The sequence below is a fragment of the Ochlerotatus camptorhynchus genome, unplaced genomic scaffold, assembly GCF_037179485.1.
Source record: "Ochlerotatus camptorhynchus isolate MF236.1 unplaced genomic scaffold, CSIRO-AGI_Acam_v1.1 ptg000130l, whole genome shotgun sequence".
Taxonomy (NCBI): domain Eukaryota; kingdom Metazoa; phylum Arthropoda; class Insecta; order Diptera; family Culicidae; genus Ochlerotatus; species Ochlerotatus camptorhynchus.
The window spans coordinates 868,769-888,935 of record NW_027040620.1 but is presented as its reverse complement, the minus strand read 5'-3'; the positions used below and the strand labels follow the sequence as shown (position 1 = coordinate 888,935).

Sequence of the window (20,167 nt, the reverse complement as noted above, 5' to 3'; positions counted from 1 at the left end):
GAACTAATACATATGGATTATGTTTCGGCATAATTACTTTATTCAATTTCCTTCCCTAATAAAAATTGTATGGTTAATTTGCTTAACGACGTGTTCTGGGTATCATCCAAACCATTTGTGGAATAGTTCAATGATTTGGGTTATCGTTCGTTTATGGTTATTTTTTATTAGGGTTTCCATCGCTGAAAGCCCGCACCTTTCCCTTAAGACCCCTCATTACATTTTGTGCAATGGTGGACCCGACTTTCATCCATTATTTCTTCAACTCCAGCTCGTTCTAAAACACCTTGGACGATTTTCCAACTTTGGCCTTCATTATGGCCCAAAATCTTTCCACCGGACAAATATCTGGTGAATTTGGGGGGCTTGACGGTTTTTGGTACAAAAACAACGTTATTGTCTCTGTACCAATCCAACGTCGATCGCGCGTAATTGCATGATGCCAGGTCCGGACAAAATAATGTCTCGTCTCCGTGGGACCGCAGGAAGGGCAACAGAGGCTTCTGGAGGCACTCGGTGCGGTAAATTTCGCTGATGATGGTACCCATTGTCATGTACGGTTTACTCAGTTTACCGCATTGGCATATGGCCTGCCAGAGCAAGTATTTTTTTGGCGAATTTGTCCACTTTCTTCTTCCTTATGTCTTTCGGAACATCAAACCGTGATTTGGCAACGTAGAACTCCAGCCCCGGTATCTGCATTGCGTCTGCCTTGATGTAGGTTTCGTCATCTATAACCACACACATCGGTTTCGTTAACCACTCTCGATACAGCTTCCTTGCGCGGGATTTGGCCACCGGTTCGGTGCCTCCCGGACCTTGAATACACGAAGCCCAGCTCGTTTCATGGTTTGCTGAACGAACCAGGCGGAACACTTTGCCTTCAGAGCCGCGTCGCGAATCGAAAGGTTCGGATTACGCTTGAAATAATCCAACACCTTCCGGGCCTTCACAGGGTCAGCTGTCTTCGATTTTCTTCCACTTCCAGCCCGCCGCTCGGTCTTCTGGGACTCCTTAAACGATTTTACCACCCGAGACACAGTTGTATGGGTGATTCCCAGTTGTCTTCCGATCCATTTCATGGTCGCAGTCGGATTTTCCATGACGGCGCGCAAAATTCTTCGGCGATTTTCTTCTTGTTCCGATGACATCTCAATAACCACTGAACCGATTGCACATGTAAACAATTCACTCCAAACTAGTTATACCCAGATTTTCATCAATTTTTACCCACGGATAAAAAAAATTACACACGGATAAAAATTGTGCATTTTTTTTTTCGAGTAAAAGCCTTAAGCAAACCCCACACGCATCAATATATTGACGCGAAGGGGAATTATTGACAATAATATTGATGATGTGAATTCAGAAATATTGTCAATCTCGATATATATATTGACGTCAATATAGAATGTATTGACAATACGATTATTGTCAATAAAAGTAATCGTGTAGGGTCCACTTTAATCCAAAGAGTGGTTCAATATTTCAGATTTATAAAACTGAGTCTTTACAGACGGAGGGAACTATTTGATCGCAGAGTGGTGCCGCATACAGTTACCGTACTCCTGTATGCAGACGATATCTTGCTTGTAGGACGGAGAAATAAGGAGCAACCCCTGTATCGTGATAGGCAAGCTACGGTGAGAGCTGTGGGCTAAAAACGTCGCAACAAAATCCAAATTTTTCTATTGCAACGATATCTGCATCGATCGGGTAGTTGTACCGAAGACGACGCGACTGAAGATCATCGGCGTTACTCTCGACCGGACGCTGGCTTTCAAACAACACTGCAAGACAGTTGAAACTGCATGCGGCTCTAGACTGAGAATCCTGAAAATGATCGGGGCATCACTTCGCGGCTTCTCTATGGCATTGAACTCGCCAGCAGAGCGTAGGATTCCGTCATCCAAAATCTTGCACCCGTCTACAACCGGATGATCCGGTTCGCCTCTGGAGCGTACGTCACCAGCCCGATTCCAGCAATTATGGCTGAAGCGGGTACCTTACCGTTCGACCTCATGGTTCTTGAGGCTTTAGTTCGCACTGCTATCCGCATGCTGGAGAAGGATCACAGAAATGTCGACCTTCCTGTTGAACAACTAGCACGATCTACGACTCTCGAACATCGCTGCGCGGACGCGTTTCACCAACCGAAGGTGGCATGAATACAAGCCACGTATTGTGTAGGACGTGAAACGACAGGTGAAAGCACACACAGTGCGACATATTGTGCAGGAATTACTCTCAAACCGGTTCAATCGTGCTTCGGGTCAAATTGTGACAATGCAGTAGGTGCGGGTGTATTTAGCGGCAGCCTGCATAGAGCAATAGGCCTTCCGTCACAATGTAGCGTTTTTGATGTAAGATTACCTCTTTCGGCAACATATTGGAGGTGCAATTTCAAAAAAAAAACAAAATCAACCGCGTTACGAAAAGTGGTCAGGTTTTGACCACTTATAACTCTGTCAATAGCGGATGGATTTTAATTCTGAACAAGCCAATCGATTGGTAGTTTTTCCACAAAGATGCTAAAATAAATACTTTATCAATTTTCAATAGGTCGCTATTGAAAACTACACAAATGTCCAACTGTTGCAATGGTGATCAAAATTATCACTGATTGCCTGCAAAAAGTGGTTTCCCTAACATATTCGCCAAATATTGATACCGAGCACGTAATCATACGTCAAATCTACGGTCGAGTCTATGATACAACCTCTTACTTTGCGATCAAATCGACTCTCAACACGGGCATATCGAACGAACTGATCATCTTGTCCGACTCTGATGGTGGTAAGCTTCAATCGGCAAGACTGTCCGGCTGCATTGATGTTGACATCAGAGCTAATCAACACGACTCTAAGCAAACATTTTGTAGATCATCTAGACAGGGACGGTATTAAAAGTTAATCCGAGTTGGAGCTTACCGCCATGAATGTTGCCTTTTGGCCATAGAAAGTGGCAAATCATAACATCCCTGGATCCAAGAGATCGAAGCCCAAGTAACCAAAAGTTATGATGAAGAGCCATTTGTGGCTTAAGCAGCTTAGTTGGTGATGGTCTTTAGAATTCTAAGCAGCCTCATTTTTAAGTCGTTATAAGAACTTGAAAGTTCCGGTATCATAATTGAAGAGCATTCTAAGCAGCTTTTGGCGGAACTTGAACGGAACTTTTAGAAAATAAATTAAAAAAGGTTTTTGTCCTCTACACCAATTCTATGTTTAGTTCGCACTTTTATGAAAGTTATTTCCAAAGGCAGGTATTAATGTGTATTGATTTATCAGCATTAGTAGTAGAATTGGAGCTGTTTGATGAATTAGACCCAGTCCTTCTGCGTGAGAGCCCCAGTACGAACCACTGCGTCATCTGAAATATATTAAAGTGAGCTGTTGTCCCGCCTACTGTTGGAGTTTTCAGTGCCAGCTGACTGACTTGCATACGAAACACAACACCTTGATGAATTTTAAATTGGTATTTGCCCGCATGGTATTCCAACACATTTGTGGCGCAGTGGTTAGCGTTAGTAGATCGCATACCGAATACACGGGTTCGAATCCAGGAAATTACTTTTTAATTATTTTTTATGTTTGGATAGAAAGTTGATGCACTGCATAAATATAAGAATTATGGTTTATTCGGGCCACTGATCATTTAATATCTACGTACATTAAATTTTGTTACTAATAAAGACTTGTGCGGATTGCTTCATGTGGCTTGAAAATTCTGTCGGAACTTTATTTTAACTTTATGGAACTTGAAAGTTCTGTCGGAACTTTATGGAACTTGAAGGTTCGGTTGGAACTTTATTTGAACTTTATGGAACTTGAAAGTTCTGTCGGAACTTTATTTGAACTTTAAGGAACTTGAAGGTTCGGTTGGAACTTTATTTGAACTTTATGGAACTTCAATGTTCTGTCGGAACTTTATGGAACTTGAAAGTTCTATTGGAACTTTATGAAACTTGAAAGTTCTGTCGGATTTTTATGGAACTTGAAAGCTCTGTCAGAACTTTATTTGAACTTTATGGAACTTGATAGTTCTGTCGGAACTTTATTTGAACTTTATGGAACTTGAAAGTTCTGTCGGAACTTTATGGAACTTGAAGGTTCGGCTGGAACTTTATGGAACTTGAAAGTGCTGTCGGAACTTTATTTGAAGTTTATGGAACTTGAAGGTTTGGTTGGAACTTTATTTGAACTTTATGGAACTTGAATGTTATGTCGGAGCTTTATTTGAACTTTATGGAACTTGAAAGTTCTGTCGGAACTTTATGAAACTTGAAAGTTCTGTCGGAACTTTATGGAACTTGAAAGCTCTGTCGGAACTTTATTTGAACTTTATGGAACTTGAAAGTTCTGTCGGAGCTTTATTTGAACTTTATGGAACTTGAAGGTTTGGTTGGAACTTTATTTGAACTTGAAGGTTCGGTCGGAAGTTTATTTGAACTTTACGGAACTTGAAAGTGGTTTTAATCGTTGAATGCGGAACTTTTCGTTACTTGGGAGGGGTGTTACGAAACCGCCCGATACAACTTTGTTGGATTCCCGGCCATGCCAGCATCCGTGGCAACGAATAAGCAGATTGACTCGCCGGCGAAGCACGGAACAGTCCACCACTCCCGAGGAAGGATGCCATGCCATTATCCATTTGTCTGCTATGGGAAGAACGCTGGGCGCAATTAACGGAAGTCAAGTTGAAGGAGGTTAAACGGGAAACCAACAAGTGGACCGACCAGCGAGTGCTCACTCGGCTGCGCATCGGCCATATACACGAATTTTCGCTGAAAAAGAGTTGCAAAAATTTCACGAATTTTGAGAACTGCAGGAGAGAATATTTTCCAAAGAACAAAGTCCAAAAACTTCAAAGAAGTAGAGAGTTCCATAAACATCAGGAAAATTTAAATGAAGTGCCTATATTTTCAGGAAAATTTTGAAAACCTTGTTCCATCAACATCAGACAAAATGCGGGAATTTTCAAGAAATTTTGAGAATTTCTTGGAATTTCTAAGCATTTAAAATAAAAGTTCCAAAAACATGAGGGGATAACCGAAAACATCAAGAACGTCCAAAACTACGGGTAAGTTTCAAGATCATTCAGATAAGTTCCGATAGCTTCTGGGCAGTTCCATAGATTTCAGGAAAATGATTAGAAATTCAGTGAAGATCAAATAGCTTCAGGGCAGTTCCTTTAACGTTAGGGAAAGTGCAGACTTCTTCTTCTTTCTTCTTCCTCGCATTTCAAGCGTGCTCACAACCTAGTGTTCTAGATGCACTTCCACAGTTATTAATTGAGAGCTTTCGATGCCTGTACCATTTTTGCATCAGTATAATTGTGTGGCAAGTACAACCATACTCTTTGCCCAGGGAAGCCGAGAAATTTTCCAACCCGAAAAATTCCTAGACTGGACCGGGAATCGAACCCAGCCACCTCCAGCATGGTTTTGCTTTGTAGCTGTGCCTTTACCGACTGAGCTAAGGGAAAGTGCAGACACTTATATCATAGAAGTTGTCAAAACTTCAGTTGAGGTAAAAGATCTTGAGGGATGTTACGTAGCTTCGACCAGTTCTGATTCAGAGTTCGAGGATGTTCCGAGAACTACAGGTAAGTTTCGACAGCCTTATGGCAGTTCCATTGAATTCAGCAAATATCGGGAGCCTAGAAGTTTTAAAAACTACTGAGGACATTAGGGAAGCATAGAGAACTTATCAATCATTTCGGAAACTTCACAGAAGCTGCGAGAAATTTACGGAAATTCAGAAAACGTCGGGAAGTTTAGAGATCTTTAAGGTAGTGAAATGCCAACAACATCATCAGAAGCGTAGCGAGAACTTCAGAAAAAAAAAGAGATCTTTCAAGGGGGTTTACAAAAACTGTAAGAAGTTGCGAGGAATGAAAGGATATACCGAGGAGTTCGGGGAAGTTTCATGAAAAGACTGCGGGATAATGAGGGAACTGTGGTAGATAGAGTTGGTGTGGAATAATAATAATGAAATAAATAAAAACTTGAGAGGTGAGTCAAGTAATGAAACACTCAATTTGAGTTAAACTAAATTAGAGTGGAGCGTGGCAGAAGTGATAATAGAGAGATGCGAACAAAATCTCATGCTTAGTGAGGGGAAATTCTGACACAGCACGGAGGTATAAAAACGAGCTACCTAAGCTCGTAGAGGTCATTCTTGTAACTAACTTTGGAAGCAACGGAGACCAAACAGCAGCAGTAGCAGCAGCAGCAGGAGCATCAGCAGCAGGAGCATCAGCAGCAGGAGCATCAGCAGCAGGAGCATCAGCAGCAGGAGCATCAGCAGCAAGAGCAGCAGCAGTACTGGAAGCAGATCAGTCGAGATTCGTGTAGCCGTGACCGAGGCTGGAAACCTCGGTCCGGTCACGACAATGGCGCAGTCGGTAGATCAATCCGTGTCGATGTAAGTAAAGTGTAATGAAATAATTTACTCTCCGACGGAAGGGCGGAGCAGTAATGATTGTTTGCAGTAGGCTCCCTGGCGGAGTAGGCTGAGAATGAAAAAAAAAATACATGAATATAGACCACCCTGCACGAGCGATGAGGAAATGTCACCGGTAGGCTCCCTGGCAGAACGGTCAGTGGAGTAGGCCGGAAGACAACAAAACAAATATCCCCGGTAGGCTCCCTGACGGAAGGGCAGTGGAGTAGGCCGGGAGATAAGAAAAAAAGAAAAGAAGAAGCTCACCGTTAGACGGTCGGTAGAGGAGAAATGTCTCTGGTAGGCTCCCTGGCAGAATGGCCAGTGGAGTAGGCCGGAAGACAAAATAAAAACATTCCAGGTAGGCTCCCTGACGGAAGGGCAGTGGAGTAGGCCGAGAGATAAGAAAAAAGAAAAGAAGAAGCTCACCGTTAGAAGGACGGTAGGGTATCTGGTAGGCTCCCTGGCAGAATGGCCAGTGGAGCAGGCCGCAAGACGAAAGAAAAATATAGGGGTGTCCCCTGATGGGGCAGTGGATTAGGCCGGCAGATAGAAAAAAAGGAAGCTCCCCGGAGGGATGGTGGAGTAGGAGCGTATCCAGTACGCTGGCGAAATGGCCGGAGGACGGAAACAAAAACGGAATGTTCCCGCTAGGCTCCCTGACGGAGGAACAGTGGAGTGTGCCGGGAGAAGAAACAAACAAATACGTTTATAATTAATTGATGTTATTTTATGTTGGTAAAAAAAAAAAGATTTTGGACCATAAAAAAAAATCACTGGACTAAATTTTCAGGATACAAGCTGTCTAAGAGCTGTTAAGAGATTTTAGATTTATTTTTTCAAAGTAATGTAAGGTAAATTTTAGAAAGAATTCTAGAGATAACTCCACGGTATTTCAGAAAGAAGTGTGATATCAGAGCAATTTTTTAGGTTGCTCTGTGGAAGCTTTCATGGCGATTGTGAAGGATCCAGGATCCGAAGGGATACTAAGGGAATTGAGTTTTGAGGGTAAACTTTCAATGGATTTGTGGAACTTGCAAGTATGAATTGCATGGGAATTCTAAGGAGAATTAATGAGAAATAAAAAAATAGGAATTTCAGTAAATTTTTGGAGAAAGTATGGAACTTCGTCGAATTCCATGTTTTTTTTGAGTATTCTGCAGAGAACTTCTAATTTGTTATAAAAATTTTTTCAAGGTACTCCCAAGGAGAATCTCAGATTAATTTTTGAAAGATTCTGATAAGTTCTCTGCGAAGGGACGTTCTTTACAAGAAGATGTTTGAGATCAATCAAGTAAAAGCCTCTAAAGTTTTGAGAGGATTTTCTTAGGCGGGTGTTGAAGACTTCGGTAGTTAGTTGGTTCGTTAGATATCTGTATTCAAGAGACAAGTTGACTTCGAGCGCAGAACCAGGTTCAAGATTGTAAAACAAATTATTCTGTCTTAGTTATTACTCATTTAACCTAGTGGTCTCTTTGGCTCAATCGCATTTGGTTTGAATGTAGGTATATCGCAAAACCGGGACAATTTCCAAAATTCCGAAAGCAAGACAGAACAAAGCTGGAAAACGGGAAATTGCTAATCAGGATTTGCTGGTTCCCATGCAGTATTCAACACAGGTTGTTATAGTTATAAAAGCAATATTGAAGATGATGGTAAAAGACAAGTTGATGATTAAGTTGAAATTTTTGGCAAAGGTGAAGTATTGATGAAATCTAAGTTAAGGTAGTTATGGTAGTTGTGGTTTAACAATACATATTGGTATTGGTACCAATGCGGGACCTGATGGTAACATCGAATTTGATAATGATTTTAAGATGTAGGCAATATTGAAGTGTACGGTAATGATTGTAAGTTTGTTGTAATTTTGAAAATTTAATTGTATTTGACGATAGAGTGTCATTGGTTAATGCAAATGAAGTAAGATTGAAGTGAATGTGCGGATCTTATGAATCATTTCCATCCGGTGGCTATCGCAGATTTCTATCACAGCTGTCAAAGTTCCAATTTGCTATATATTTAAAAAAAATCAGTGTTGAAGCCGATTGGTAATGAAACGCAATTTTGGACTGTACTGTGATGTTGAGATTGATTACATAATAGAAGTTGATAGTAATGTTGAAGTTAATGGGATATCGAGGATATGTAAGTTGATTATAATATTACATTTAATGAAGTTAAAGATAATGTTGAAAGTGAGTACGAATTTGGAGTCAGATGCAATGTTGAAGTTGATGATAATGATGAATAAGATGCGTTTTTAAGATGACGTTTTTATTTTTTCAGTTAATGTTGAAATTTATGCGCATGTTGACATTCATGGAAATGTTGACACTGATTTTTTTTTTGTTGCAGACGACAGCAATGATGCAGTTAATGATAATGTTGAGTTTGATGAGGCAACTGAAATTTATGGTAAACACTGATATGTTTACGACATTGTTGAAATTGATATCAGTGATTAACTTAATGACATATTTTGTAAAGCGATAGTAATACTGATGATAACAGTAATAACTTGTCAGTTAAGTTGAGTTTGCAGGCAATGTTGAAGATGTTAATTCTTGCAAGCTTGAAGTGATTGGAAATGTTGATGTACATGGTGATGTTGAATTTGATCTCTTTGCTGAAGTCCGTTTTCATGTTGAAGTTTATGGCGTTTTTGAAATTAATGATAATATTGAAATTAATGACGATGTATTTTATAATGCTGAAGCAGGTGACAATTTTGAAAGTAATAGTTATGGCTGATAATATTGAAGATAATGAAAGTTGAAACTGATGTCAATATTGTAGTGGAAATGATGAATTCTATAACAATAATGATAATAATAATAATAATAAAATAGGATGCATGTGTACTCAAGAGTACAGGAGGGGAAGGATGTGGTAGATAGAGTTGGTGTGGAATAATAATAATGAAATAAATAAAAACTTGAGAGGTGAGTCAAGTAATGAAACACTCAATTTGAGTTAAACTAAATTAGAGTGGAGCGTGGCAGAAGTGATAATAGAGAGATGCGAACAAAATCTCATGCTTAGTGAGGGGAAATTCTGACACAGCACGGAGGTATAAAAACGAGCTACCTAAGCTCGTAGAGGTCATTCTTGTAACTAACTTTGGAAGCAACGGAGACCAAACAGCAGCAGTAGCAGCAGCAGCAGGAGCATCAGCAGCAGGAGCATCAGCAGCAGGAGCATCAGCAGCAGGAGCATCAGCAGCAAGAGCAGCAGCAGTACTGGAAGCAGATCAGTCGAGATTCGTGTAGCCGTGACCGAGGCTGGAAACCTCGGTCCGGTCACGACAGGAACGTATTTATAATTTTGGGTACATCTTGAAAGCAGATCCATTAGAGGAAACTGCAGCAAATTTTAAGGAGTTCTATGACTTCAAGGACATCCAGCAAATATAAGAGGATTCAAGAAATCATCAAAAAAGTCAGCAGAACTTGAGGAAAATTGTAAGAAAGCTTGCTCTAGGGATCTCCAGAGAAGCTCAGAGATCTGGAGGACAGTCCCAATAACAGACCAGTACAGACTTTCAGGGAAGTTTAAACATCTGTAAATGTTAAATTCTATAGTTTCAGGCAGCATCATGACCTTCAGTCCAGAGAACTTCTAAAAGATTTAAAATCTTCAGACATATTTTCGGATCATTACAAAAGTCCAGAGATTTTATGACAGGCCCATTGATGTCAAGGCAGTCCCAAAAATGTCATGAGAATTTCGAAAACTCCATTGAGAACATCACTCAAGTAACAATTTTATATTTATCATAGTTTATTTTATTTATTAGAATTGACTGGAAGACCATAATAAAATCGAAATTTTTCCTTGGGCATGAAACACATTGAAACTCAGGGCAGTTAAATTAACTTCAAAGAAATTTCAGGAAATTTACTGATGTTCTGATAAACTCAATATAAAGACTGGATCGCGCAAAAATTGGTCGACAAAAAAATCGTTTCTTTCAGTCAAAATTCATAACACAAACATCTTATTATTTTTCTTTTGGTAGTTCAATTCATATATTTAAGAGAAAAAAAAATGTTCTTTTATTCTTTTGGTTTGCCAAATCCAAACTGCCGTGCCTTCCGCTTAACCCCTTCCCTAAAATTTTGCACAGTGGTCTCATAGATCTTATTCGCCGCCGAACGCCAGTTAGATTTAAACTGCTGCTCGTTTTCCATGAATTTATTAGTTTTTTTTAGATTCCGTTTGACCAAGGCCCAATACCGTTCGCTAGGGCATAGTTCTGGGCTGTTGGGAGGGCTGTGGTGTTTGGGTAAAGCAACCCTGTTGTTCGCATCGTACCACTCGATTGCCTTTTTCCCATAGTGGCAGCTCGCCAAGTCCGGCCAGAACAGCACAGGTCTATTATGTTGCTTTAGGAATGGTAGCAGCCGCTTTTCCAGGTACTCCTGAACGTAGATCTCTTGACTGATGGCTCCCGTAGTAATGAAAATACCGCTTTTTAGACCACACGTGCATATGGCCTGCCAGACGAGATTTCGGGATAGTTTGATGGTTTTGACAATTTCAGCCACCTTCCCTTTTCCTGATGCGTTATATAACTCCTGTCCCGGAAGCTGCTTGAAATCCGCCTTCACATAAGTTTCGTCGTCCATGACTTTGTGGGCAGATTCGTATACAGCTTTCGGGACCGCTGCTTTGCCGACGTGTTTTGTTTGTAATATCGGTTCAGTAGTGGGAGACATTGAGCTTGCAAGGGTAGTCCCGGATGGAGAGGTTAGGATTCCACTTATATTTCACCGCCACCTTCTTCGTCGTTACTGCCACGTCCGGATTACAATATTCCAAGAATTTCATAAATGTTCCAAACATTTCTGGAGACTTGTGGAATTAACAGAGAAGTCCTATGAAAATCAGAAAAGTTGTTTGGGCGTAAGAAAATTACGGTGAATTTCTTGAAAATCAATGGAACTTCATGAAGGAACGACTGCTTAGGGAATTTAAGAGATTTTGATGGAAATTCCGCGAGCATCAAGTAAGTATGTATCGAAAACTTCAGGAAAATAGCGGGAGCTTCAGGATGGACCGAAGAGTTTCGGGGCAGTTGGCAGGAAATTGTGGGAACTTTTAAAAAATCTGACATATTCAGGAATGTCTAGAGAACTTTCTTGACGATCCGATATCTTTAGATCAGGGGTCACATTGCGAAGCACGAAACAAAAAACATTTTCATACAAGTGTTTGTTCAAAAAATGTTTCGTTTCGAGCTGCACAATGTCGCCCGAGATCCAATAGCTTCAGAGTAGTACCTATCGATACAGCTGGTGGTGGTCTGTGGTTGATTAGGAATACCACTCTAAGAGCTGCTGAGAACCAAATTATATGGACACATTGCAGCCACGTGATGTCTTCCCTAACAAGGACGTTGTTTTTAAGCACCAATGTTGACAATGATAAACATATCACTTTTGAACGAGGAGGGTTAAGTCGGTTGTGAGTTCAAATTTCCCTTGCAGAGACATCAACGTCCATGAAATAGAGCATGATTTTCGATCGATGATTGCCAATTTCTTTTCTTGGTTACGTTACTCGCTGCATTTTTACACCGGGTTGATCTACAATCACACAATTATTTTTTGGTACAATATCATAAAACTTGCATAACTGTGTATCGATCAGACGAATAATGACAGTTGGAGCACTCATCTTAATGTCAATCAATAGCAATCCTTCTTCAAAATCGCTTTGTTCTTCTGGAACTACTCGCGAGGATCCGGTTGTACCTTGCACACGTTCAAAACCACGTAATGGTTGCTGTAGCCATTAATTACACCTTCTTTTTTGGCTACCAGATTTAGATAGTCTTTCGCAACGTTGGTTACCAACGGCTCGCCAACCTTACAACCGAGTCGTCTGACGTTGACCAGAGGATTGTTCGCCCTGGAGTCCAGTTTGAAATGAATGGTGCCTCGTTCGATTTATGATTTCCTTTCTTCGATTTACGAATTTCTAATGCTGGCGTCAGCATTACCCGTCTGTGGATTGATCGTTTTTAAAATTCCTTTCAAGTTGTGAAGCCCACTGTATGAAAAACATAACATCTCCTTAGTACTACTACTACTGCGGATCCGCTTCTATCAATAACCAATCCATTTTACGGAACATCCCTCCCTGTTATATGTACGTACATAATTCCAGTCTACTTTTAACAGCTCGATCAATTTTGTACCGCCATCCAATCCTTCCAAATTTGTTCCACTCCCAACTCGTTCACTAACGGAGAAGACGAACACGGCGATGATGGCGACGATGATGAGCATGTTTTCTGTTATTGTTCAATCAATCAATTCGACTCACATTCAAGAGCAAACCAGCAGCATTGTATAGATATACCCCTCAAGCATCTAAACTCGCTCGAATTGCTCTTCGTAGAAGCACTCCTCGCACTTTATCTACAAAGTACTAAACCGTAGAGAAAAGCATTACGCTCGTATCTCTTCTCTTTCACGCCCACTTAAACCCATAACACTTGCTCACTCAGCGCCAAACCATTTAACGGGGCAGTTCAGATCTGGCAAGCAGCATCACCAGCAGAAGCACACTAGTGGCGGCTATATTTGAGAAGTCATGTTTCGTTTCACACTCAAGTGTGCCGAATCCTTCCCCCAATCCGCACGGATTCTGTGCCATCCCGTGCTCGTACAACGTTAAACAGTGTAGCATATTTGTTTTGCTTCTTTGCTTCTCGTCAATTTTAGAATTTCAAAAATGAGAACGAAACCGCTAATTTGACGCTCCGCTAATTTTCTGCACTTCGCGGTTGGTAGAATGTGACTCTTTTGGTTTGGTTTTCTCGTTTTTTTACTGCCGGAATCCACCACCCCAAGTCAGGAACGATTAATAGCACGTCAGGAAAACCGCACAATTCATTTTAATTAACTAATTGAGAGAGAGAGAGAGAGAACACTTCGAAAAGTCAATTAGCACTCTCCTCAATTCGTGTGTACTCGTAGAGGTACTCGTCCGATGTGAGAATACAATAAGCGCTCTCCACACTGCTATACAAAACGATACAGTCAACCCATTTTGCTTTAGATTCTCCATAATCGGTATACACAAAAACATTCCAGAAAAAAAAAACCAAAAGCAAAACGACCGGTGCGAACAAGCCTCAATATGTTAAACGTTTCTCACCTCCGCTCTCACTCTATTTTTCACTCTTCCTCTTCGGGCGACCCCTTCGCTTCGCAGATGGCGCTTCCGTTGAAAAAGGCAACCTTGTCGTCGTCACGAAAGATCATCGTCGTCGTGTCGTCGAACATACAAGGGAACTAAAATTCACACTTTACCACAGTGATTGCCTTTCTCGCCGTTTCGGTCTGGAATTGTTTTCAATCTACTCTTCGAAGAAAAGACACACTTTTGCGCATTTGCATAACAATCACAGCACACTACTGCTAGCACTCGGTTAGAAGAATTTGCGAGCGAACCTACTGAGATACTTCGACTGACGGAAAATTCGCGCTATTTGACACTTTGGTCATTTACCCGAGAAATCACACACCACCGTCTGCGCTGAAATTGGACCCACCCCGCACCGCTGCACACTTACGAGCACACGTAATTGACACACCCCTCGCGCGGCAGGAGCTCCAAGCAAAGTTAGTGCACGCACTTCGAATCACCTTGCACCGACGGCGATGGCGCTGCTGACGACGGCTGAATGGCAGCGGAATGGTCAAACAGTAAATTACTACACCAAGCTGTGAAAGTGTGAAATGCGTGAATGCGCGCGTGACACTTGCCAGAAATTCCGACGAACGAACGAGCGAGCACTGATTATCTCTGTGCACACTGCCGACACATGTACACTCCGAATGGATTCAACGGTACGACTGACTGAATGCACGTTTTTTTTATTTTCGTATGTGTGCCGGTATGCTCGCTCGCCGTTCTCATTCTCTCGCTCGAGAGCAGAAACTTCGGCTGCCCAGCGGTGAGTGTTTGATCGTTCGTTGTGTGAGAGAGTGTGATGGTTCACGTGTGGTACCAGCAACGACGTAATATAAACATTCGATATTTTTATTGTGAACGGCACATTGAAGAACTTGGTTCAATGTTCAATCATTGAAATAATGTGGAATTTTGACTATTATTTTCATATTTTATAATCTAGAAAGCAAACCGAAAATGTTTGGGCGCACTTAACAAGTTCAAAGTACCGAACGAACTCGTGCAATGTGTAAATGTGTGCGTGTATCCACCCGAAGTACTTGTTGGTAAACAGAGAGAATCAAAAATGGCTGCCCAAAAATATCGTTAAGACCGTTTTCTCTGTGGGGCTCTCAGCGGCTTTTGGTGGAAGTTTGTGTATGACAGATGATTTTAAATTGGTCGTTTATTGAAGGGGAAGGAATCCAATCGCAGAACGTCGCGGTAACTAGTGCTGGGACTCGGATAATCCGGATATTTTTATTTTTCAATTTTATTAAATTTTGGCAATAAAAAGATCTGCTATTTCACATCAGGTCACATGGGCACCTAAAAACCAACTTTTTGACAAATATTTAGAACAGTAAAAAAGAAAACTGTTAAAGAGAGAATAAATTTGAAATTTCACTATCCGGATATCCGGATAGTTACTATCCGCCTGATAACCATCTCAACGTTTTTTTTTTTAATTTATTGTGTTTCAATATTGGGCACTATAAAGCATGATATTCTGTATACCGAATATCAATTCAAAGATATTTCATTTGTTTGAAATTAACACTCTTTCCACCCAACGACCATGAAGATAAACCTCGCAAACAACTTCATAAAATGCGTTCAACAGCTGAGCACTAAAACAACAAGAAACCAACAGAAACAAATAATTTTCCAACATCTCCGACAGAATAATTACCCCTCATCGTTGATAAACAGGTTAATTAACCAAACCCGTAATACAACTCAGGAAAAACCTTCGCAGCACTCAACATCATCGATACCGCTATCACAAGAAAATCTATCGACAGCATCCAATATCCAGATCCAACGCCTACGCAATCAACACCACCAACAACATCACAGCATCACACCAATAGTTCACCTTCAGTCCAGCCTTCCACGGCCCATGAACAACACGAAAACAACAACCAAATTTCGGAACAGGTAAAATACCGATCAATGCCAAACATCCCAATCTTGACGTCAGCACTTGCCGCATTCCTAAAAACAGAATACCCTACAGTAAAAATAGCTCCAAGAACGATCAAAACAACCAAAACACTCCTACAACCGGTAAAGGATCCAATATTACCACAATAACAACACAACGTCATCTACAGCATCCCATGTTGGAATTGCGAAAAAGTTTATATTGGTATGACCACAAACCATTTAAAAAAACGATTAAGTGGACACAAATCCAATATAAACAAACTCGCAGAAATCCTACAAACGACGCAGCACATCCATGCAAAAACCACACTTATACAACACATAGCAGATCACCAGCACACGTTCAATCTTGAAGGTACAAAAATAATCGATCGCACCTACCGAAGTTCTGCTTTATCGAAGCTAGAAATGTGTCATATAAACAGCACATCTAACACCGTTAATTACAGAACAGATGTAGCGGGGCTAAACACAACGTACGCTGGTATTTTCCATACCGTGAGAGCTAATCTCTCACGCAGAGAACGATCACGAAACAATACACACAGTCAAGTTGAACAAAGCACGAACGAGTCGACATAGATGAGCTTTATCTACTTTTGTGTATGCTTTATCCCACCATCTTCTTCAAAATAACCGTTGTATAGTGTAGTGTCATATAGTGTCCTATGTTAATTAATATTAAACTCAATGTCCAACAATCACAATAACGTATTAAGATATCTTTGCGGCCGCTTGATGTCTCTTGTGTTGCGGCGTTTGGGTAAGAACTTTTCATCATTACCTATATCATCAGGAGGAGAAGCTTCTGTTGTCATCTCTGGCGTGTTGTCAACGTTCAGTTCCTGCTCGGGCTGCAAAGAAGAGTGTGAACCTAATACCACACTGAGGCAAATAGACCTAAGAATTTCATAAGGCTCGACTTATGAACAACATATATGAAATTCATAAGCGCGACTTATGAATGATTTTCGGGTAGCATGAGGTAGTTCTTATACGCCTTTAACCATTTCATTTGCACAAGCGTTGAAAGATAAGTGGTCAACATACGAGCCCCCTAACCTCAACGTCCATTTGCCGGTTCCAGTCTGCTCCGATTTATTATTTTTTCGTCAACATTATTTTTCATAAGGCAAATCATTGAAATTCACACTCATTTCTTATGGCTAACATTCACAAGTGTTTCTTGTGGAATTCTTACGTTCTTTTGCCTGCGTGCACCGACGAACCGACACAATGACATTTATATAAGGTCTGGGCCAACAGGCAGCTTGCTGGTGTTAGAAGCAAAAATGTTGTAAACATTGCTGAACATCTCTGAACAGATAGAAATACGTCACTGCCAACAGCTGTTTCGAATAAAAAGATAAACATTGCAATAAAATACGAACACCACTAAACATTTGCACATTTCACTAACACCAATAAGCCCTTTGGCCAGACCTTATATAAACGTCATTGGAACCGACATGCCACTGGAGCATTTCGTTTGTCCACAATTCGATCAGATCTGTAAAACGAGGTGAGACGCAAACCAAGTCAATATAAATTTTACGTGAGTTCGTGTCTTTGCGATATGACCCAATCGGATGAGTAGATGGCGGTAGGATATACCGTATTTTAAATATGACGTCTTGGGCAAAAATTTGAATGTAGCTTCTATGAACTGACACGTCGGTTCGTCGGTGATAATAAAGTGGAGATTGTGGAATTATCTTAAAATTTTAATAAAGCATCTATTGTAGAAGAGATCCACTAGCCCATTTTCTGTGCGGTTCAATGGAGTGCTGTGAATAAGTGTCACTCTCCAGACGCTCCGTAGCCAGATTTTGAGATCAGTGCTATTAAATGGAGGACCATTGTCCGCTTTCATTGTTTTTGGTATGTAGTATATGTTAAAAACCCGCTTAAGTGCATTCATTACTGCTTCCGTATCCGTCTTATCCATCGGCAACGCAACTAAAAACCGAGAATAGTTGTCAGTGAGAACAAGGGCTTTCCAATTGTGTATGTCCGACGCCATAGAGAAATCCATAGAGGAGACGAACCAGGCCAGGGTTGAAAGTCACCTTAATAAAGATATATAAATAAATATATAAAAACCCATAGAGACATAGTCCCATGGATCGATTGGTAGTTCCGTCAATAGGCAATAGGTTACTTGCTGCAGTTACCAAATGGCACTCCGGGAAGCCTCGGACAAAATTTACCGCCTCCCGATCCATGCTCGGCCACCACAATCATTGCCGTAAAACATTTTCCATAGTGGACATTCCAGGATGGCTGCGGTGAGCAAACTGCAACGCGCGAGTACGCAGTGCACTTGGTATAATCTTTTTCTCCTGCTTCATCAACAATTCACCTTGCACGAACATAATATCTACTATCTACTATCTACTATCTACTACATACTATCATAATATAACAAAATTATCTCGTTGGAAAGCTTGATAACTTGCGATTTGTTCTGTCCATTTTTCGGTCTTTTCAAGCCATTTGATAACAGTCTGGAGTTCGTTATCTTTGATCAATGTTTCCTTCACTTCAACCGTGGTCAAAGCTAGTAGATGATCATTGATAATTCTTGGGTCCGCTGTAACTGAACATAGCTCATGGGGTTCCTTATCCATACCAAATGGCGGATCGTCGTGTCTGCTGCCAGTTCTTGAAACCGCATCAGCAATGTTGTCATTTCCCGATACATGCTCGACCTTAAAGCAATAATGATCCATCCGCAACATCCAACCTTCAGCTCTAGACAAATGGAAATTTTCGGGTGCACATGACAGACCGAAAGGGTGCATAAGTCCATTCGCGGTCATGAAAGTTGTGACATGGCGCACACTTTTGTGTAATCCAGCTTCGAGAAGAACATTGTCCCTGTTGGAATGTCTGACCAGATGTCCTCTAGCGATGGCATAGGGTGCTTTGTTGACGGCCCACGCTATGATTAAAGGCGACTTTTATTCAAAGTGAATGTACCTAAAATTTTATTTCACTAGATGATAGTTTGGGACCATGAGTTTCATAATCTTCATCTTCATTCTTCATTCCTTTATTTAACGTCGGTCTCTATTCCGCAATCTAGTGCCAATCACCGACGGACATCGATTGCCATCTATTGACGGCAATCGAATGTGCAGGAAGGCAGCTTCCACACCTGCGTAGGATATCGCACCCATTCAAACACACATGGGCCGGGACCAACGGCTTTACTTCCCTTCCGAAGTAAGACGTGACCAGAGATTTTTATGCCTCAGAAAAATCCCACCGACCTCGGCTGGGATTGAACCCAGACCCATTGGGGTGTGAGAAAGCAGTCACGCTTACCACTACACCACCGGCGCCGGCTTGTAGAGTTTCATAATCTGTAAGATTCAAAATATTTCATCGGTAAAAATTGAATTTTTTTCATTTTTTATGTTTTTTGACATAAAAATACATTTTGATTTTTAAAAAAATATTGAAACAAGATGTCACAAATCTAAAAACAGTAGTTTTTTCCTCTAGCCCTTAAAAAAAAATTACGTGAAAAAAATCAAATTTTCACCGATGAAATATTTTAAATGTTACAAATTATGAAAATTTTTTAGGTACATTCACTTTGAATAAAAGTCGCCTTTATACATAGCGTGCGGCCCTCAATTTTCTAAAGAGTTCAAAAGAGGTAAGGGAATTAAACAAGGATGTCCCCTGTCACCTCAAATTTTTAATTATTTAATACAAGATGTTCTTAAAAACGTTGCAAGAGATATTCCTGAATTAGAATTGATAGATGTAGATTGCTTAAAACTGCCGATAATTTTAGCATTTGCCGATGACATATTAATAATAGCAAGAAGTATAAACATAGAGGTAACTCTAAGACTAGTAGGTCCCGAAGAAACGAGCTCTACTTTTTGGCTCAGCTCTGGTACTATTTTCGGTCCCAAGCTAATCGATTCACCCCTCGAAACATAGGAAATTCCAATAACCCCTCATTTTATCTGTCAAACTTTCATAGCGAATCAAAACAAACATTGTGTAGTACTAGAATTTCGACAAGAATGGGGTACGTTAATCATTTGCTTGGGACCAATAGGCTAGTCAAGTAGTGAGCCAATTTCAAATCGACAGTTTCATATTGATTGTTGGTATAAATGAGTTAGAGAATATTCTTAAAGTACTAGAAGAGGAACTATACAAAGTAGGTCTTAAAATCAATAGGGAGAAAAGTCAAATTTTAGTCAGATACCCAAATGACAAAGCAGTACAGACAAACGAATTAATGCTTAATGAAACTGCTTTTAAAACTAGTGAATATATTAAGTATTTAGGAGTTTGTCTGACAGCAACCCTAAACAAGAAATTAACCAATAGGCATAGATCTATAAACGCTTTGAAAACTTCAAGATTAGTAGTAAATTTTTGTACAAGATTTCATCCGAGCTGGGAATTAGGAAAGCTTATATATAATACAGTTTTGGCACCAGCGTTATTATACGGAACTAAGGTAGCGGAATTAACAAAGAAAAACAGGGTGGCAAACTACGAAAAAATATTCTAAGGAACATTTTTAATAGCTGTAAAAAAACCAAGTAATATGAAAT

At 40.5% G+C, this 20,167-nt stretch overlaps 1 pseudogene; it reads left to right on the top strand.

Moving 5' to 3' along the window:
* Window positions 1-15,207: 15,207 nt before the first annotated feature.
* LOC135700178 (uncharacterized) lies at window positions 15,208-16,160 on the top strand (annotated as a pseudogene).
* The last annotated feature ends 4,007 nt before the right edge of the window (window positions 16,161-20,167 follow it).